At 41.8% G+C, this 19,990-nt stretch overlaps 1 protein-coding gene across 1 annotated transcript in view; it reads left to right on the forward strand.

The window, feature by feature from the left end:
- Positions 1-19,990, forward strand: part of LOC121872981 — a 56,295-nt gene that overhangs the window by 12,490 nt on the left and 23,815 nt on the right. The window lies entirely within an intron of this gene.

Here is a 19,990-nt window from a genome sequence, read left to right on the forward strand (position 1 = left end):
CAATTTTCATATATAATCATATTAAAATTACCGAATTAATGGCAACCATTAATAAGTCATAGTAACCGAATCATTATCTTTCCAGGTGTTTTAAAAAATTAGTACTAACAATCATACCCGAGTCCAGTACAGTACAGCCTAGAATGATGACGGAGGCGGCAGTGGTCAGTGACTGGCTGGCAGGAATGTCTACAGTTTTATTAAAAGTATTTGTTTAGGTTTATTAAGTAAGTTACAACATACTGTAAATTCCCTCATAAATTTACGTCGTATAAATTAACTGAATGACCTGTAACTATACGGGAGCCAACTTACTGACCTTGTTAATTACTGTGGACCCCTCAGTGTATACTGTCGACGGGGCCTCTGATGACGTCATGTCTGTGAAGCGCAGCCTTGGATTTGTTTAGTTTTCATCCATTTCGTGTCAAGTCCCAAACACTGGAAAAATAAAGAAATGAAATTGACCTTTAAATGACAGAGGTCAGTATAGTGGTGAATTAACTATTAATAGACAGACAAGTCACGATACTTGTGATTTACTGCCAATAATATGCAGGCAGCTACCAAACAGGGAGGTACTACCGCCTGGGAGGATATTGGAAGCATAATGTGTTGTCTAATGGTAGACCCTGCTGCCATATGGCATCACTAAAATTGTGACCAAGTCCCAGGTTGCTGATCTGACTTTCTGCCTCATTTACACACAATTGCAGGGTCTCAATTGATTCTCTTTCTTTGACAACACAACATACATAATGAATATTGTTTCTCACCCTTGATTTATTTATTTTTTGCGTTTTTGTATTTATTTGTGGTTATTATTATTTTTAGTATTTTATTTTTATTCTTTAATTATTATAATGATAAGTTAATATAATAATTATCATAATTATTAGTACTATTATATGTTCGTCCCCCAGGCCCTGATGTGGGTCAGTGACTTGTGCCCGGGTGGGCTAATCCCCGTAAAAAAAAAATCACATATAAACACACAGTACTTAATGGATAAAGTCTACAAGTAAACAAAAAATAAAAAAACCCACAATAACCCGGACCTACAGACGACAGTAATCAGCAGAAATGGGTCAGTTAATTAACTAGTTAACTTTTAGAGTACTGTACTGGTTAACTTAACTTAATCGAAATTTTATCCAATTAACCCCGTTTAATTATCGATTAACTCCTTAGGAAAAATAACAAATATGTAGTATAAAACACACTAACGTTTGTGTCCTGTGAGTGTCACTGTTGATGACTCAGGTGTTCAAACTATTCATTGACTATTTTTTTGCACACATTTACAGGTTATTATGTTATTTAATCCATACGAAAAATCCTCTAAGCAAATTGGTCACAGACTAGTCAATAACTTAATCGAAAAAAACTAACTAATTAATGATTAAATATTAAGTTACGGAAAAAATAAGTTAAATTTGAAAGTTATTTGCCCCATTCCTGGTAATCAGACAGACATGGCATATCCAAGACCGTGGACCGATAGCCAGACGGGACCAATGACAGACTGTAACGGCTGACGATAAACATGGGCCACACCATATATAAAGTGGATGACAGGAACAAAAATCACAAGAATAAGAACTGAAAGATAAAGTCGTAATTTTGTTTAGTTTAGAATTGATATGATTCGGTTAAGTTAGGTTACGTCAGGTTACCTTTTCTGATTATTTTCCTGACTTTCTTCCTTAGGGCTTTTTTCCTAGATTCGTAAGGAGACGCGACGACAGACAGAGGACATATACGATGAGGTTGAGAGACAAAGGCGAAGTCAGATCAACAACCCCTTGAAGAGACAGAAGTATGAGAGGGGGAGATAGGTGTGTGTGTGTTGACTTTGAACAAACAGACGAGTTGGTCGCAGAACTATAACACACACACACACACACCTGAGGTAAAAAGATCAAACTGTGCTACAAACACTAATAATTCAATTACTGTACCTTTCTAGTTATCACGAGTCGTCCATTTTTAATTTGATTCAAAAGCTTTCCAATGTACAGTTGCAGACAAAGCTCCTTGACACTTGACAATATCTGCCATCTACTTCTGGGTCATATGTATGATTGGTTTATATCTAAGAACACTGCTTTTCGTCACATGTTATGTCGGAACCACAAAATGTAAACAGATCCGAGAAAGTTTTAAATTTCCGTCCCCCTCAGCTAATAATCCTCAAGTGCTGACATGCCAAAATACTATCAAGTGTCCGGGTAATTTTGTCAGCAAATGTACAATATTCTCTTATCAATTTTGTTCTAATGGGTTCTGTATATTTAGTAGTTAGAAAACTGTTACGCCATTTAGCCCCTTTTTAACAATTAAAAAGCAAATTAAAGTACACTATTGTTATTTTATCTTCTAGAGTTGAGTTTAATAAAAAAAAAATCTGGGTCCAGTATAACGAAGAAATCTTTAAAGGCTTCTTTGTAATGGGCCACAGTAGAAAATTGAGGACAGACAGTTAGACACGCCTCTCCCTACACACAGACAGACAGAGGTCAATTACGGGCACTAACAAGCAAAGATAACAAGACAGCACAAGGTTATAAAGTTACTCTCACGAGGAACACCTGTACCACAACAACACCCCCAGGAGTGAGCCTCGAAGGTCCTCCCTCACAAGGTACTCGCCCCTTCATGCTCACTGGACTGCGACGCTCGGTCACCAGTCAGTTTTCTAGTCGATTGGCTCCACGCGACTGGCATAGTTCAGCATTTTCGTGTAAAATTCAGTAATTTCTTGGAATTTTGCAACAGCCGTTAGGTTACGAAGGGGTGCGGAGGGTGGAGCTGGAGATATTGTTATAAGTGGTAACCGTTTCTCTCTCCTTTTACGAGGTGGTATGTCCGTGACCGTGTTCTTAAGTGAAGTGGTATGGTGCGTGTCTATGTATTTACAGGAGGTGAAGCATGCATGTGTGTCCTTACATGAATTGGAATGTCAATGTCCGTAGGCTGGAGGAGGGGGTCACATAACGTGATTACACACACACACACACACACACACACCTCTGAATTCGTCTCTTCACTTCCTTCACTTAGCCTTCTCACCCCCCCCCCCTCCTCCTTCACTGTCTCACCACACCACAGCTCTTACCCCTTTCCTCCTCACCTCACCACCCTCCTCCGCACTATCAGTTCATTGTGCTTGCATACCTCAGAGGACACCGTCACCCGCCCACCCCTCTCCCTCACCCCCAGTGTCTTGAATGATGAACAGTCAGTGTCAGATTGATTAATGGCTGATACACCACTACAACGTGAATCTGGCAGTTAGGTGGTGTAGGAATGAAGGGGGAAGAGGTCGAGGAGACGGGGAGAGGTCAAATGGGCTTCAGTCCTGATATCCCCCAGTCATGGTAAAGCCTAGTCCTAGTGAGCTCCAGTCATTGTTATCAGATTAAGTTGGGGCCTATTAGGACCGAGGGCCATCTGACTTTGAACTACGAAGCCGAGAGTGAAGGGAGGAGGTGATGGGTTAGATTATTTATTTATTTATTTTTATTGCCCCGGAGGGGGCTAGTTTATTGGGCACCCACTTACATCCTGTGCAAGGTGAAGCGCAGAAGCGTTTACAAAGCCCATCTGGGAAGCATGCTAAGTTCATGCTTGCCTTTATGACTCATGCATTAAGGGCGTAAAAGCCTGAAGGGTCATGGGTTTTGTCAGCAACTTACATAAAGTGACAGTGATTTGGTACTTCAGGATGACGTGTGAGTGATAGGTTGGTAAAATTATTTTTTGCCCATTTATTTTTAATTTGGAAGACAAAAGTTCGTTCTATTTTCTTTTTCTGACGGTCCTCTATATTTTATCTTCTTTCTTTATTGTTTCTCGTTTTTATTATTGCTACTACTATTATTCCTTCGTCGTCATTTAAGGAAGATGGAAAATAATGTCATTTTGGTAACTATGATCTGATGAATGCGTCATCTCTTGGAATTATTGGTAATTTGTCCGTATGATTCATCACATATCTCACCTAGTTTCTACTCGGCAGCATTGAAGCTTTAACATGTAAGCACCAACCAACCCTGTGTGTAAGAGTGATAAAATGTTGCATGCAAGTTACAAATGTGGCGGCAAAACTGGGATGATGGTGCCTCTCTCTCTCTCTCTCTCTCTCTCTCTCTCTCTCTCTCTCTCTCTCTCTCTCTCTCTCTCTCTCTCTCTCTCTCTCTCTCTCTCTCTCTCTCTCTCTCTCTCTCTCTCTCTCTCTCTCTCTCTCTCTCTCTCTCTCTCTCTCTCTCCTCTCTCTCTCTGATTCAAATATTTTGTTGTTGTTACATGATGTTAACAGAGTCACTGATGTTGTGAGTATTAGGAGTTGTTGTGCATGACAGAGGACCAACAAACGTGCTACTTTACTACCTAGTGAATGATGACTTGTGTTAGACAGCTCTAGTTACCTCAGCTGATGTCAAATGAACACAGCAAATGAAGTCGCCACCACAACATTAAGAACTGTTACAACTGAATAACTTATTCTAGTGTAATGTTTTTGTTAACAATATAGAAGTTATAGAACAGGATACACTCTTCACGTTCACTCCTTGACATAATGTGTCGTTGCCTCACTCATTGTCAGAATTATATATCAAACTATTTTTATACACTGTCATGGAACGCATGTCATCCATTATGAAGGATTACAGTAATAAACACTGATTTGACGATAGAACAAATCTTTACACACGAGCAAGAATTATGAGTACAATCAATATTCAAGTCTGACTTACTATTGAAGTTTTCGCACGCTGGACTGAGCACCTTAAGCCCTGTTTCTCACGTCCAAGAAATATTGGTAATGGAACCTCACACTTTACTCCACAAGTGTGTACTAGTAGTAGTTAGATTGGGAAATACAAAATACTGTCCAATCCAATGGTTCCCAAACACGGGATCGCATCATAGAGGGTCGCATAGTTGTCTCGGGGTCGCATAGAGCTCATAAGACCGCTGGAGTCACCTGTGTCTTGCGGCGGTCAGACGCACTTGGAAACTCACTCCAACGTTGCTGTATTGTCAGAAGTGGCTCGCAGAAGAATTTTTCATCATCGTTACAACAATTTGACTAAGTCTCAGTCTGTTCTGACCAGAGCTCGTTCTCAAAAAGAGAAGGTGGAAATCTTTTCTCAGCAGAAACGTCCTTTCACGGATGGAGAGATTGTCCTTAAGCCAGCTTTAAAAAACTTGAGAAATTTTTGAAGGTGAACTATTTTCCAAGAAGATAATTGAAGCTGCTGAAAATTGTACTTTGAGTAATAACACAATAACAAGACTCATCCAGTGCATTGCAGCAGACCCGAGGGAGCAAATTTTGGAAGACTTCAGAAATTCCCCATGGACAGCACTGGCAGTGGATGAGTCAACAGATATTACATTACAGCCACAGCTTCTGATCTTTGGAAGGTTTCTTAAGGAGTCCTCAGTAGTTGAGGAACTGCTTGCTTGCAGTGCACTTGAAACCACCACGAGAGGAGAAGATATTTTCAATGCTATAGATAAATTTTTCACAGAAAATAACCTGGACTGGAGTAAAGTGAATGTAACGTGGATGGTGCTCCATCAATGATGGGGAAGAGCGTATGATTGAGTGGAATAATATCAAGAATGCATCCGCACATTAAAACAAATCACTGCATCATCCAACGTCAGAGTTTGTCATCAAAAGATCTGTCTCCGAGCTTCTCTGATGTGATGCAGGTAGTTATAACAACTGTCAACTCCGTCAAGGCTAGGGACCTGAATACCGGCATATTCAAGCAGTTGTGCATTGCTGAAAATAGTGAACACCAGACACTACTAATGCACACTGTTGTCAGATGGCTCTCACGGGGAAAGACCTTGGAAAGGGTTCCTTCTTCAAAGTGAACTAGCAATCTTCCTACAGGATCAGGGTCATAAGAATGCTCATTATTTTCGTGACCCCCACTTCCTTGCTCGCCTGACAGATGTGTTTCATCATATCAATAAACTCAATACTGAACTTCAAGGAAAAGGTAAAAGGGTGTTTGATCTTCAGTGTGCAATAAGGGCTTTGGTCAACCAACTGCAGACACTTCAAGAACAAACTGAAGCTGGCAATTTTTTTTATTTCCCATCACTACTTGGAATTCACAGCTACGATAGATGTTGATTTTGATGAACTACTAGATCTCTCGGAGGAGAAACGCGATTTGCTGGAATATTTACAGAACCTGACAGCAAACTTCAATGACAGATTCCCCGAGTTGCTTACAGCGTCTTTTGATTTTGTTCAGTTTCCGTTCAAGACAGACGTAAAACAGTGTGGCTCTTATGCTTTCAAAATGGCAGAATTACAAGCTGACAGCAAGGCAAGGGTGAATTCTGACGTCTACGATGACACAGCAAAGTTTGGGATTACTTTATCAAAGAAACATTCAACAGTAAAAAGTCGAGCTATCAGGGTTCTGGTACCATTTGGAACCACCTATGTCTGTGAGGCAGCTTTCTCGTCAATGGTTTATAAAAAATTATGGCCGTAACCGTATTTCAAACTTCCAACTTATAAAATTATATGCTATGTTGATTAACTTCCTATACCCCCAGGTACAGAAAATTAATCAAATGATAACGTGTACATGTCAGATGTAAAATATGACATATTCCATACAATTGATCGCAGAATAGTAACTTGGAAAAATATGTTATTTTGTTTAATCACATAAATATACTCCCAGTATATAAAAAAAATGCACACGTGTCAAATATGAATTATGACTGATGTGATTTGTATTGAAAATTAGTTAAATATTGCAGCACCTCAAAAAAGTAATATGACAAAAATGTAACGAAGAAATTGTGTGTTATTACTACGCCTGCTTTGGGGGCGCTGGTGGAGCAGTACCGCTGGTCTAATCACTATTAACTTATTGGGATGAGAGATTGTTGTAGGTGGTAATGGTGTGTGTCGTTGTAGTGTGAGTGAGTGGTGGTACTTGGGGTACTGGAAGTGGGATGAGGTCGGTAGGGCCGTGGTGGCAGGGGTGGGGCAGTGGGTAGTGGTGGGGGGGTGGTAGTGGCGGGGGCAGTGGGGTGTGTAGTGGTGGGGTGTGTGGTGGTGTAGGGGCAGGGGGTGGTGGTGGTAGTGGGGTGGTGGGGTGGTGGTAGCATGGGGGTAGATGGGTGGTATATGGGGTGCAGAGTATGGGGGTGGCAGAAGTGGTGGGGTGGTAGTAGGGGGTGGTGGTAGCGGTGGGGTGGTGGGGTGAAGTGGTGGGGGGTAGTGGTGGTGGCGGTGGGGGGTGGGTGGCAGAAGGGTGCGGTGGTGGGGTGGTGGTAGTGGTGGGGGGGGTGTAGTGGTAGGGTGGGTGGTGGGAAGGGGTGGGTGGTGGGTGGGGGGGGTAGGGGGTGGGGGGTGGTAGGGTGGGGAGGGGGGGTGGCAGGGGAGTGGTGGGGAGGGGGTAGTGGTGGGGAGGGGTAGGGAGGGGGGGTGGTGGGTGGTGGGGAGGGGCAGTGGTGGGGAGGGGGGTGGGTGGTGGGGGAGGGGGTGGTGGTGGGGGAGGGGGTGGGTGGTGGGGGGAGTGGTGGGGGTAGTGGTGGGGAGGGGTAGTAGGTGGGTGGGTGTGGGGGTGGTGGTGGGGTGGGGGTGGGGGGGGTGGTAGTGGTGGGGGTGGTAGTGGTGGGGGTGGTGGTAGGGTGGAGGGGGGTGGGTGGTGGGGGGGGGGGTGGAGGGGGTGGTAGGGAGGGGTGGTAGTGGTGGAGGGGTGGTAGTGGTGGAGGGGTGGTGGTGGTGGTAGTGGTGGGGGCAGTGGCGGGGGGTGGCAGGGGTGTGGTGGGAGGGTGGGTAGTGGTGGGGGGGTGGTGGTGGGGGTGGGTAGTGGTAGGGGGGGCAGTGGTGGGGGTGGTAGTGGTAAGTGTGGTGGGGGTGGGGGTGGGGGGGGTGGTGGGGTGGTAGTGTGGGGGGTGGGGGGTGGTGGGTGTGGTGGGGATGGGGGGGTGGTGGTAGTGATGGTGTGATGATGGTGTGGTGGGGTGATGATGGTATTGGTGGGGGTGATGATGGTATTGGTGGGGGTGATGATGGTTGTGGTCAGGAGTGGTGGTAGTGTATCTGTATTGACCTCAACACCAGTATCCATGTTTGTCACTGGACTATAAAATCGGCGTCCTGCATACAAATGATGAGTCCAGTGTGGTGTGTGTGTGTGTGTATGTGTTCGTGTGTGTGTGTGTGTGTGTGTGTGTTCGCGTGCGCGTGTTGTGTGTGTTCGTGTGTGTCGTGTGCGTGTGTGTTCGTGTGTGTGTGTGTGCGTGTGTGTCGTTGTGCGTGCGTGTGTGTCGTGTGCGTGTTGTGTGTGTGCGTGCGTGCGTGTGCGTGCGTGCGTGTGTGCGCGTGTGTGCGTGCGTGTGCGTGCGTGTGTTCGTGCGTGCGTGTGTGTTCTGTGCGTGTGTGTTCTGTGTGCGTGTTCTGCGCGTGTGTGTGCTGTGGTGTTCGTGTGCGCGTGTGTGTTCGTGTGTGTGTGTCGGTGTTCGTGGGTGTGTGTGTGTGTGTGTGTGCGTGTGTGTGTCGTGTTGTGTGTGCGTGTCGTGTGTGTGTGGTGTATAGGCGTGCGTGTGTGCGCGTGCGTGCGTGTGTGTTCTGTGTGTGTGTGTTCGTGTGCGTGTGTGTGTTCGTGTGCGTGTGTGTGTTCGTGTGCGTGTGTGTGTGCGTGTACGTACGTGTGTGTGTGTGTGTAGCTGGTAGAGTCATTGAGGGTAGGGGGAGGGAGTGGTGGAAAGTAGCAATTATGTCTTGGACCCCTGTATGCTAGCGTGACCACATCAATATTGAATGAATGTGACGCTCTCAGCTTCTGTATTCCCACGTAGACAGTAAGCAAAACAGCAAGACACAGATATAGATGTGTGATACAAGGGAAGATAGTCTATCCAAAGCGAGGTGTGTTCACAACATATCAGGAGCCTTCGGTACACCTCCTGCCCAAGACGAGTTTACGAGAAAGGGAAGCGTTGGTATCTGTCCTATGTTATGTAATAATTTAATGTCTTCCTGAAAAAATAAATCGGTCCGGATACTACGTGTTGTCTTTAGATTCCTGCAAATCATCGAGATGTATAAATCTATTTTCGATTTTTTTCTTGGTCATTATTGTAAGAGCTATATGTTGTCAACGTTGGGTCGATGCGATTTATGATCGTTCAAGTGCTGTTAGTCTCGAAAAACACGTCACCCATGAATCTACTAAATATTCGTATTTTCCGAACAAACTGATCCATATCCTGAATGTACGAAATTTGTTTATTTATATATTAGATAACCCTGTCCTATTGGTCTTCCATTAATAGTGTATAATTATTTTTTTTTCTTTTTTTTTACATTCCATCTTGATTACTTTTATATACATACGCATATCAAGGACGGTATAAAAATTCCTCAACAGCATTAGTGTGATGATTACACCTTTTATCACCTAAACCTTGAGTAGAATATGTTCAAACTTCTCAAACTAATGTGCAATATTAGGTACGCAGACCTCTTGAACTCTCAAACACTCATTCTTCCCTTTTCTCTCTTTATCCATCTGCTGTAAAAAAAAAATAAAAAATTTTCTTCCTTCCGTGAACGATTACAACTACTAAGATTACTTCCTCAAGCCGTTCGGAGTAACTTCCTAGAATTTAATGACATTTTCTGCAATTTCTGTCAATTAAAATTTCTACTGCCGACCATAAAACCAAACGGGAAAAAAGTTTACAAGAAGTTGATAATTTTTTTCACATTTCTACCACATTAAATGGCAAAGTTTGCAGGAACTTTGCGTAGATTAAATATATTTATTCCTCCCCTTCCACAATTCCCTGTCAACTTTAGCAATGAATGAACGTTATATGACAGATTTTGTGCAGTTTTCTAGCGTAAAATACCGCCAGACTTCCAGAAATACTACCAAGTTTATACTGTATTTCCTCTATAAACTGTTGTTACTCTGATCCCATCTTGTGGTAAAACAGAAGTGGCTTACGTCGGGTGTGGTGATCCTCATGTCTCACTGACTAAATAAACGAAGCAACGTTTTAGAATCCAAGAAAATCAACAAACCAAAATAACCAACAGAATTCAACAAACGGAATAATTAAGATAAATACAAACGTAGATATCGATAAAATGTCACCTGGACGCATTTTGTTCGATCTCGTTTTCCGTTGTATATACTAAACAATGAAAAACAGCAAACAATTTTAAGGTGTTGTTTTATAAGAAATATGTACTAAATCGTGACAAGTAGTCTATATCTCAGTTTTACTGTTCATTATATCACAATGCCTTACACGTTATTGAAGTGTAAATAATAAATAAAGCTTCAAACAATGACTATTTTGATGCAATAATTCCTGCCCCTGTACTTAAAGGCGCTACATATCTTATTAACGTGTTTCTTCACAACTAAGTAGTATACGCATATTCATGCAGGACTGATAATCAAATTTAATTATTAAATTGTTTTAGCGGTGATAATAAATTGTCTAAGTGCTCTCCCCTGGTCCTGTGAGGCGTCAAGACCCAGTTACTGGCTAGTTAAGTTACCCGAGGAGTGAGGGCTCGACCCCGGTACCACCTCCCGTATTCTCAGTTGCTTATACGATGAATGTTCTTCGTAATTAAAGATCTACGAATCGACCTAACTAGTTGGCTTACTCCATAACACAAAATTAACATAATTACACAAAGACTCCTACTTAACTAGAAACGTTCACTTAACACCAGTTAGGAGACAAAAAGAATCTCAAGAGTCTCAGTGTAATTCTGGCGTTATTTTATTGTTTTAGCTTCCGTTATCGACTTAAGTGGATTCTTATATCTTCAGTTACGAGAAATATTCAGCGTACGAACAAATGAGAATAAGGGACCATGTCTGGTGGGTGTTCGTCTTCACTTGTACAGTCTACCAAACATTTAAATAAGCATCTGTCAGCTTTGTCGGCTATCAAGTTGCCTTACTGTTTACCATTGTTGTTTACTTGCACTGTCTCGGCACACAGGACTGCATACTCCCGCGGCCTACATGCACCGTATACCTGCTTTGTCTGTCATGCTGAACTGCATAATTGCATAGTTTATAAACATGTTTATCCAATTGTAAACCTGTGCGACAATTCTACTGAGTAAATATTATTATTATAAACCCTGGCACTGGCTACCAAAGGTTAAATTTTGGCACTGTCTACCAAAGGTTTAAACCCTGGCACTGTCTACCAAAGGCTTAAACCCTGGCACTGTCTACCAAAGGTTTAAACCTTGACACTGTCTACCACATGTTTCAACCCTGGCACTGGCTACCATAGGTAAGGTCACTATTATTCCCATATCTTTCATAACTCCTCCCCTTTTGGTGTTACGTCACTCGTTATCAATACCTCCAATACCTCACTGGTCTTGCCGATGTCTCGCTGAACACCTAGTTGGTTAACCTTGGCCAGTTCTTCACCCTGGTTCTCATTTTCTGCACAAAAACTTGCAGAAACGTAAGACATCACTGGCCGTTGCCCTTGCTGACTTCAGGAAGGCCTTTGACCTTGTTGATCACTGCACTATTATCAACAAGGCTATTGCACTAGGGCTGCCCACCAACCTGGTCTCATGGCTCACTGATTTCTTGAGTGGACGTCGCCAGGCAGTGAGGTATCAGGGCACTGTCTCCACATTCCAACACCTCACTTGTGGTGTTCCCCAGGGGACCAAGATAGGACCACTGTGATTCCTCATTCTGATCAACGACGCTCTATCGGACACTCCTCACAGGTGGAAGTACGTGGGTGACTGCACTGTGGGGGTTTTAGTGGACAACACCCCACCAGACTACTCGTCGCTACAAGGCACCCTGGACAGGATACAGGCATAGACTACGGAGAACAAGGTCACCATCAACCACACCAAAACCGTAGTCATGCACATCAATACCACCACCACTCCAGTGCAAGCCCCAGCAGTCACAGTGGGTGCCCATCCTCTCCAGCTGGTGCAGTCTGCCAAACTCCTGGGTGTAACTTTAGACAACAAACTTGACTGGAAGGCCCCTGTAAATAACACAGTCAAAGCAGCCTCGTACCGTCTCTACATGCGACGACGACTTAGGTCACTTGGGACACCCACGCCAGAGCTGAGGACTATCTAAAACGCCTTTATTCTCCCCAAACTAACGTATGCGTCACCAGCCTGGTCGTCTTCTCTCAACTCCACCCAACAACGTCGGCTAGAGAAGGTACAGAAAAAGGCCTGCAGAATCATGCTCGGCGCAGAATACTCCGGCTACATCAACGCTCTCTCCACCCTGGAAATGCCATCCCTCAGTGACCTCCACCACCAAGCACTGGAAAGGTTTGGCAGCCAACTAATGCACCACCCTCGTCATCGCCACCTCCTGCCACAGGCAGCCCCCAACCCACCTCGCGCAGTCCGCCACATCAACAAAATTCAGCCCATAAGAGCCCGCACCAATAGATATAAGAACAGCACCATACCATCTATTGTTAAAATAATAAACAACTCCTGATTTATGTACTTTACAGCCCTGTAAATGTATTCAATGCATTTTATATCATTATGTCTAAATCAAATGCAAGTGTATATTTTCAGCCACCGGCTGCAACTCTATTAATAAACCGTTTATTATTATTATTATTATTATCATCTAACATTCATACGTAGCCTGGCCAGTGTGTGTGTGTTTGTGTGTGTGCGTGCGTGTATGCGTGTGTCCACCTCAGTATCAGCACCATATCTAATTATTCCAATGCCGTCTATTACTAACATGTGATGCTGAAAAGGTTAAAACAATCTACCAACATTTAGGTTTAGGAGGGAGAGAGGAAGAAACTGGTTCACAAATAGGGTGGTAGATGAGTGGAACAAGCTTAGCAACTTTGTAGTAAGTGCTGCGGCGTTGGAAAGTTTAAAAGGAGGTTGGATAGATTCATGAACGATAGAGAGTGGTTGTAACTCTCGACAGGAGCTGCCATGGACAGGCCAACCGGCCTATTGCAGACTCCTTATTTTCTTGTGTTCTTATGAGTCTCAAACTAGCAGAGTCTCCCATAGGAGACAGTCCAGCAGCAGCTGCAGCTTCCCCACAGCCGCTGGGCCACTCTCAGGTCTCCGATCTATTAATGCACTCAAGCCATTGAGTGAATAATAAATAGCTGTACTTAGAATTGGTGTTTTGAAAATTCCCCCTAAGAATATAATACCAAGTTTAAATAACTAATTGGCCACGCTACCAAACTTCCTCACTTTACATTCTCCAACTAGAACTTCTTCCTATATCTTCTTTCCGAGTTAACATTTATTATACACAGTTAAGGGTTTTTTTGTTTTGTTTTTTTACTTTGGTTAGCCTGTTTGTAAGTTATTTTGAAAAATTACCAATTTACATGCCGGTAATTTTGCAAAATAACCGATTTCACACAAAAAAAGTAACCATGTGCCACTGTCACTGTCAAGGGACCTGCCACAGTGAGTCACAAACCGTTAGATGTCACCACCCGATAATTTAGGTATAATTCTGGTACATTATCTACACTTTCGTGATGTTAATTGAAACTGTTATTGACTAACCTCAAACTACGTTTGTCCGCATTGTCTTATAATATGTACAGTATGTTGCCCCCAAGTGTGGTGTGGTGATTTATATAATGAAATGTGAAAATTTTCGCTGTTAGAATTATTGTCTAATAAAAAAAACGAAAATTATAGAACACAAAAACATAGTTTACACGAACCATTAAATAAAATATCTCGACATAATATCAAACTGCAAGTCACGAAAGCAACTTACCCTATAGTGAAGACCGTCGCCGACAACGAGGTAACGTGGAGAAAAGGCTCACACCATCATCAAACACTTGTGTACATAAATCAGCAGAATTCCACCTACAGAGACCGGCATACAGACCATGTTGTAGGTGGGTAGCACTAACAGTACTATAATGTCATTATTGCGTTTCAACAACCAAGGTATTTAAGTGCCTAACAGTTTACTAATTTTTATACTAATTCATCAACAATTAAAACAGAGATATAACTCGGTATAACACCAGTGCTATGTTCTGAGACGATCCTGTGACATATCCTCTTCATTATAAAGTTAACTTCTGTTGGCTGACCCATGATTTTTAGGGATACAATGGAAGAATGATGTATATTGGAAGGAAAATAATAATAATAATAATAATAATAATAAATGAAGATAATCTTAATAAATAATGATAATGATATATGAAAATAATAATAATAATAATAATAATGGACAAGCGCATTAAGCTTGAACAAAATTACGTGTATTTAAGCGCCTGGGAGCTTAAAACTATTGTGTAGAGCTGACCAGCTTAAGGTCCGCGTAGGCAACAATCCTACAAACCTTAAAAATAATAATAATAATAAATATAATATATATTGAGCATTTTTTTCTTAACCTTGGTGGTGTTCAGTGAGCGTTCAGTTAATATTTAGTCTTACGTGAATATAATCAGTTTTTTTAGACGTTATGCTTATTCTTTATTCAGCCAGTTCGATACGTATTTACATCTAACAAACAAGGAAAACTAACCATACCGAGCTTACATGTTCCTTGATCGTTTAAATTTCAAGATTCGAACAAAAGATCCAGAAATGGAGGCGAGCTTCAACTAGCAGAATTATGTAACCTGTTATTATCTAACTTACGCGGAAGAATTATGCGTTTTAGAGTTTACATTAACTATTTTATGATAATTTATCAGTCATGAAATAATTCCACAATACGCACGTGAGGCAGAATAGATAATCCTTTAATTACTAGGTACAATCTCGCCGTGTTTGGGTTCAATTTCGCGATTTTCATAATGACTTCGAGGAAATAACTGTTGACTCGAGGAAATAACTGTTGACTCGAGGAAGTGGTAGTGTCTTCGTGGAAGTTATTGTTGACTTGAGGACGTGATTGTTCGCTGGGAGATTTTTTTATCGACGAGGACAGGACTGTGGTTCCGAGGACGTGATTGGTAGCCAGCCTCAAGAACATGCGTGACTGTGGCTTAAGAGAACACAGGGGTGATTTCGAGTCCTGTCTCCATGGAGCAGGGCCGTCCCTAGGAGGGTGCGGGGCCTGGGGCAACTCAGCCACTGCGGGGCCCCACCAACCCCCATGGGACTGTCGCTATGGATGGTAAGGTCACGGTTGCGATGGTGGCGTAAGCCGTCAGGTCAGATTAATCAGTCAACAGGTATTGTGTCCAAGGTCACTGGGTCTAGTGCTGGGCCCCGCGGGGCCCCTGTTCGCCCCCCCCCCTAAAGGACGGGCCTGCCAGGGAGATATTACGAAATCCCACGCTTGACATATTCCCACCATCATCAAGTATGTGGATCAAACCCCGTGAGCCAAACAATTTCTGAGTATATTAACACGCTGTTTCATAATCCATCCTAACCTTAACCTAATCTACCATACCGTGACCTAACACAGCCTCAACCTAAGTTACGTAACCTAACCTAAATGAAAATAACCTAACCTAACATAACCTAACCTAACCTAACATAGCCTAACCTAACATAGCCTAACCTAACATAGCCTAACCTAACCATAACCTCACCTTACCTTACCTAGCCTTACTACACTAACACTCTCCCCTTTACTCCCGACTTTCTCCTCCCCCCCTCACGTCTTCTACACACATCCACACGCACGCACGCACGCACACTCCACACCTGGATACTACTGATGATATTATTGATTAGGTGAACATGACTGAGGAAGTTCCCCTCACCTCACATGACCTCTCCCTCCCCACTCACCTAGGTCTCATACCAACACAAGCCCCGGCAGTGTGTTCCTCCCAATACCTGGTACAGTACGTCCTTGATCGATATAGTTGGTCCACAAATGACAATACAAGTGAATGAGGAACACACACACTAGATATCTACTAGCCTGTATTATTATTATTATTATTATTATTATTATTATTATTATTATTATTATTATTATTTCCATGCGTGAATCACAGTACTTGATCAACACTGCGGGTGCTAATCTTCCTTGTCTTTACTGACACTCTGGGGACTTCATTTCGTCTTTACTGATACTCTTGGTGTTTTACTTTCTTCTCTTTCCTAACAGTGTGGGTTCTTTTCATATTCATTCATTCCTTCTAACTAAAAAACATATCTTTAATTGTTCATAGGTTAATTTAATAGGTCTTTTATCCTAGTTATGACCAGGCCAAGGTTTAAGCCGTTTAGTAGAGTTTTAGCTATAATAACCAGTACAGTATAGCCTAATATAATGCACGTACTGTACGGAACACGGTGATGCGGAGTGGTGTCGACGTCTTTACAGAGAAACATTCTATCTATAACAAACCCTGGTGGACATACATCTACGAACCAACTATTACTTGCATATAAAATCTCTCCCAGGTGCCTTTAGTAATTTAAACTTAGACTATATCAAGGTGGCGTGAAGGTAAAGAAAAGCGTGGTTCAAAGTGTTTGATCGTCATGATGGCAACACCAACACCGCCACCGTCCTTGTCCACCACAACCTCCAACATCGCTAAAAGCAACAACCAAAGAGTTAATTAATGCACAAACCTAAAAAATAACATATAAAATAAAGATACATATATATTTATTGTATATTCACTCGTCGATCTATTCATCTAGATTCTATAACACAGAAGGCGAGTAAATTTTTATCTGTGGTATATATTATTGGTATTCAGGAAGTAGCGAGGGCAAAAATGTTCTAATTCCTATTTTTTTTCGTTGTTGGACTATAGTAGTGTATTACCGTACTAATCTTGCTATGCGCTTAAAAGACTTCATTGTTGACGCGCAGCAATATCATTCATTATTACAAAAATTGTCTAAACACAGAATTTCCTTATTTTAATTATTAACAAAATTACTGTATCGTAACGTGTTTCACTGTATGGTATAATAACATAAAATTCCAGTATCCAGTATCGTGACATTTACCTACATGTAAATTTCAGAAGAACCTTGACATCGACACTCAATTCAAAGCAGAGCTCTCAACTCAGGTGAATAGCGTGCCGTCTTCACACAGGACTTACACACAAATGCCGTTTATAATAATTCCAAGTATGCTAGTCACAAAATTGACCAATTAATATGGTCTCTTCGTACTCTTAATTATACTGTACACAGAGTTCCATCTCATAATTATTTACCGTTGTTGGACTCGTGTATTGCTAACCTTGCTACACGCTGAAAGACCTTCCCTGTTGAAGCGCACTACATTAATAACATTAAAACAACAAATACTTTTTCACTGATAAATTTCTTTAAGAATGATAAAAAACTCTCTACCTTTAACCATAAAACTCTATTACTTTTAAAGATGGAGAATGATCGGTACAGTAATCCCTTAAAAAAAAATCTTCTCTTATCTTTCTTACAATGACAAAAATGACCCCTCCCACTACACAAGAGACAAACATGACAAAAACTCAATCGTGGCTCAATCCAATCATGCATCATTAATGGCATCACAATATCAACGACGCCGACAATTACACCCAAGTACACCCTGGCGTGTTACTTGTTCATATTTAATGCTGGATAAAAACTGATAGGTGTGCGTGTTGTGTTGTCCATTGGAAACGGAATACCTTGGGTCAGGTTCGGAGAAGGTAACTGTTTAACTGCTTTTAAGGTAGTGTGTGTGTGTGTGTGTGTGTTTATGTATATGTGTGTTTATAAGAACATACGAACATAAGAATGGAGGAAACTTCAGTGGGCCTATTGGCCCGTATTGGACAGTCCCATTTACACCCAACCCCTATCCAGGGTATTCGAGTAAATGATGATGTTTGGTAACTTGTTTCATTCGTCCGCTACTCTATTTCCAAACCAATGTTTACCTATTTCGCGCCTCAATCTATATTTGTCTAATTTAAAACCATTGTTACGAGTTCGCTCCTAGTTGGATAGTTTGAGTACCTTTGTAATGTCACCTTTGTTTAGTCCTGACTTCCATTTATACACCTCTGTTATATCGCCCCTCACTTTACGTGTGTGGAAAGAGCACCATTATCTCCTCTTGGTGAGTAGCCGTTAGCTGAGCCTCCTTGTGATCACCTCGTATAACTTGGACCTCATTCGCACGGTTCATGTATTAAAATTATACTAACCTCTAACGGCTAACCAGTGAGTGATGCAGAGTTCTATTACTCAGAACTGCTTAAGTGTTGTTGGAATGGTGTAATTACTAGCAGTGGTAAGCGCTTAAAGACCTTAGTTGTTGAAGGGCATGCAGTATAATAACATAACTGTGATAAACCCCTTTTCAGCAGTGAATGTTTTAAATAAATTTACGTATTAAACAAGCAACCTTAAGATTTCTCTACATCCATTCAGTCAATATTCATTCCCCAAGTTAAGTAATTTTATATACCGCAACATCATCTCTCCCCATGTACTGTTTCTTAAAACCTTTCCTGTTTCAATCCCTCTTTTGTTCCTGGTTCCCTGTGTTACATCGTTCTTCTTCTTGAGCTGTCCATCCGCATCATGTCTCTTCATTTTTCTCTAACTTCTCCATATCCCATTTGTCTCAATCAAGAATAGTTTACAAAACAAGACCCCTTTAGTTCAATTCCTGCTAAGAGCCCATATCAATTTTGAGTAAACTTGTTGTTGCTATACTGTATTACTGCATTTGAGTAGCTACTGTCATTAAGCGCGTCCTCTGGGTTAAAGGGCTAACCCGAGAACTGCGACATACATCATATGATGGAACTCAAGCTTTAAAACTTCGCGTGTGTGGGGAGGCGTGTGAGCTTGGGAGACGTGTACAGGGTGTGTGAGTATGTTTTTCATACTTCTGCATGTAATCTTTAATGGCAGAGGTGTATAATTGGTTTTTGAGAAAAATAATTACCAAGATTTATTGTACATGGACTGTATGCCCCAGAAAACCTAATTGAGTACTGGATAAAGGAAAGGTATTAGCATAATGACTACCAAGGAAGCTTTACAGACCCTCCAGTTGTAATAAAAACAGCGAGCATTAGTTTCCTCCCTGGCCTCAACAACAGCCACAGAGGCACCACATAGCTCCATGGGGGTTAGGAGTGTGTTCGGGGTCACTTCACTGCTCGGCCAATAAAGAATATGTAACGAGAACATAATGTGCGTTGCGTTCTTTTGCCAACTAACAAAGTCGTTCACAAACTCTTCTCTCCAAATCTCCTTCCTTTTTTATTGTCCTGTGGAAGGCAACTTCCTTGTGAGGACAAAGTTACATAGTGAACTCGTACACACTATATATATATATATATATATATATATATATATATATATATATATAATCAACAACCTCACCAGCCAGGACTCGAACCCTCGACCTATTGCGTGGGACCAGGGAACGTTACCGACCATGTCACAAGGTCGGTATGGTCGATAACGTTCCTTGGTCCCAGGCAATAGGTCGAGGGTTCGAGTCCTTCGAGTCCTGGTTGGTGAGGTTGTTGATTATATGTTCAAAGTCCGCGTGTTATGTGGACTAAAAATGAAGTACATATATATATATATATATGTATATATATACACTTCGTATATATATATATATATATATATATATATATATATATATATATATATATATATATATATATATATAGAGAGAGAGAGAGAGAGAGAGAGAGAGAGAGACTACTAGTGATGTTAACGTGCAATGAGTGAAGTCATAAACCAGGCAACAATTTGCACTGCTATGCAGCCGAATCGATGAAATACAAGCAGCTCGCCATTCTTCTGCGGCACTCCTGTGATACACCTCCAACCTCCTCCCAGGGAACTACCCCCAGGGCGGGTACTTTTGCAATCCTCGTTTTAGAAAACTTCAACAGTACATACAGTACATTATTAGCGTTAGTCGCACCTGTGATACGATGGCCCGGAATAACTGTTCCCATTACTTGATTTATAATGACTGAGCCAAAG

This window comes from Homarus americanus, unplaced genomic scaffold, assembly GCF_018991925.1.
Source record: "Homarus americanus isolate GMGI-L3 unplaced genomic scaffold, GMGI_Hamer_2.0 scaffold11022, whole genome shotgun sequence".
Lineage (NCBI taxonomy): Eukaryota > Metazoa > Arthropoda > Malacostraca > Decapoda > Nephropidae > Homarus > Homarus americanus.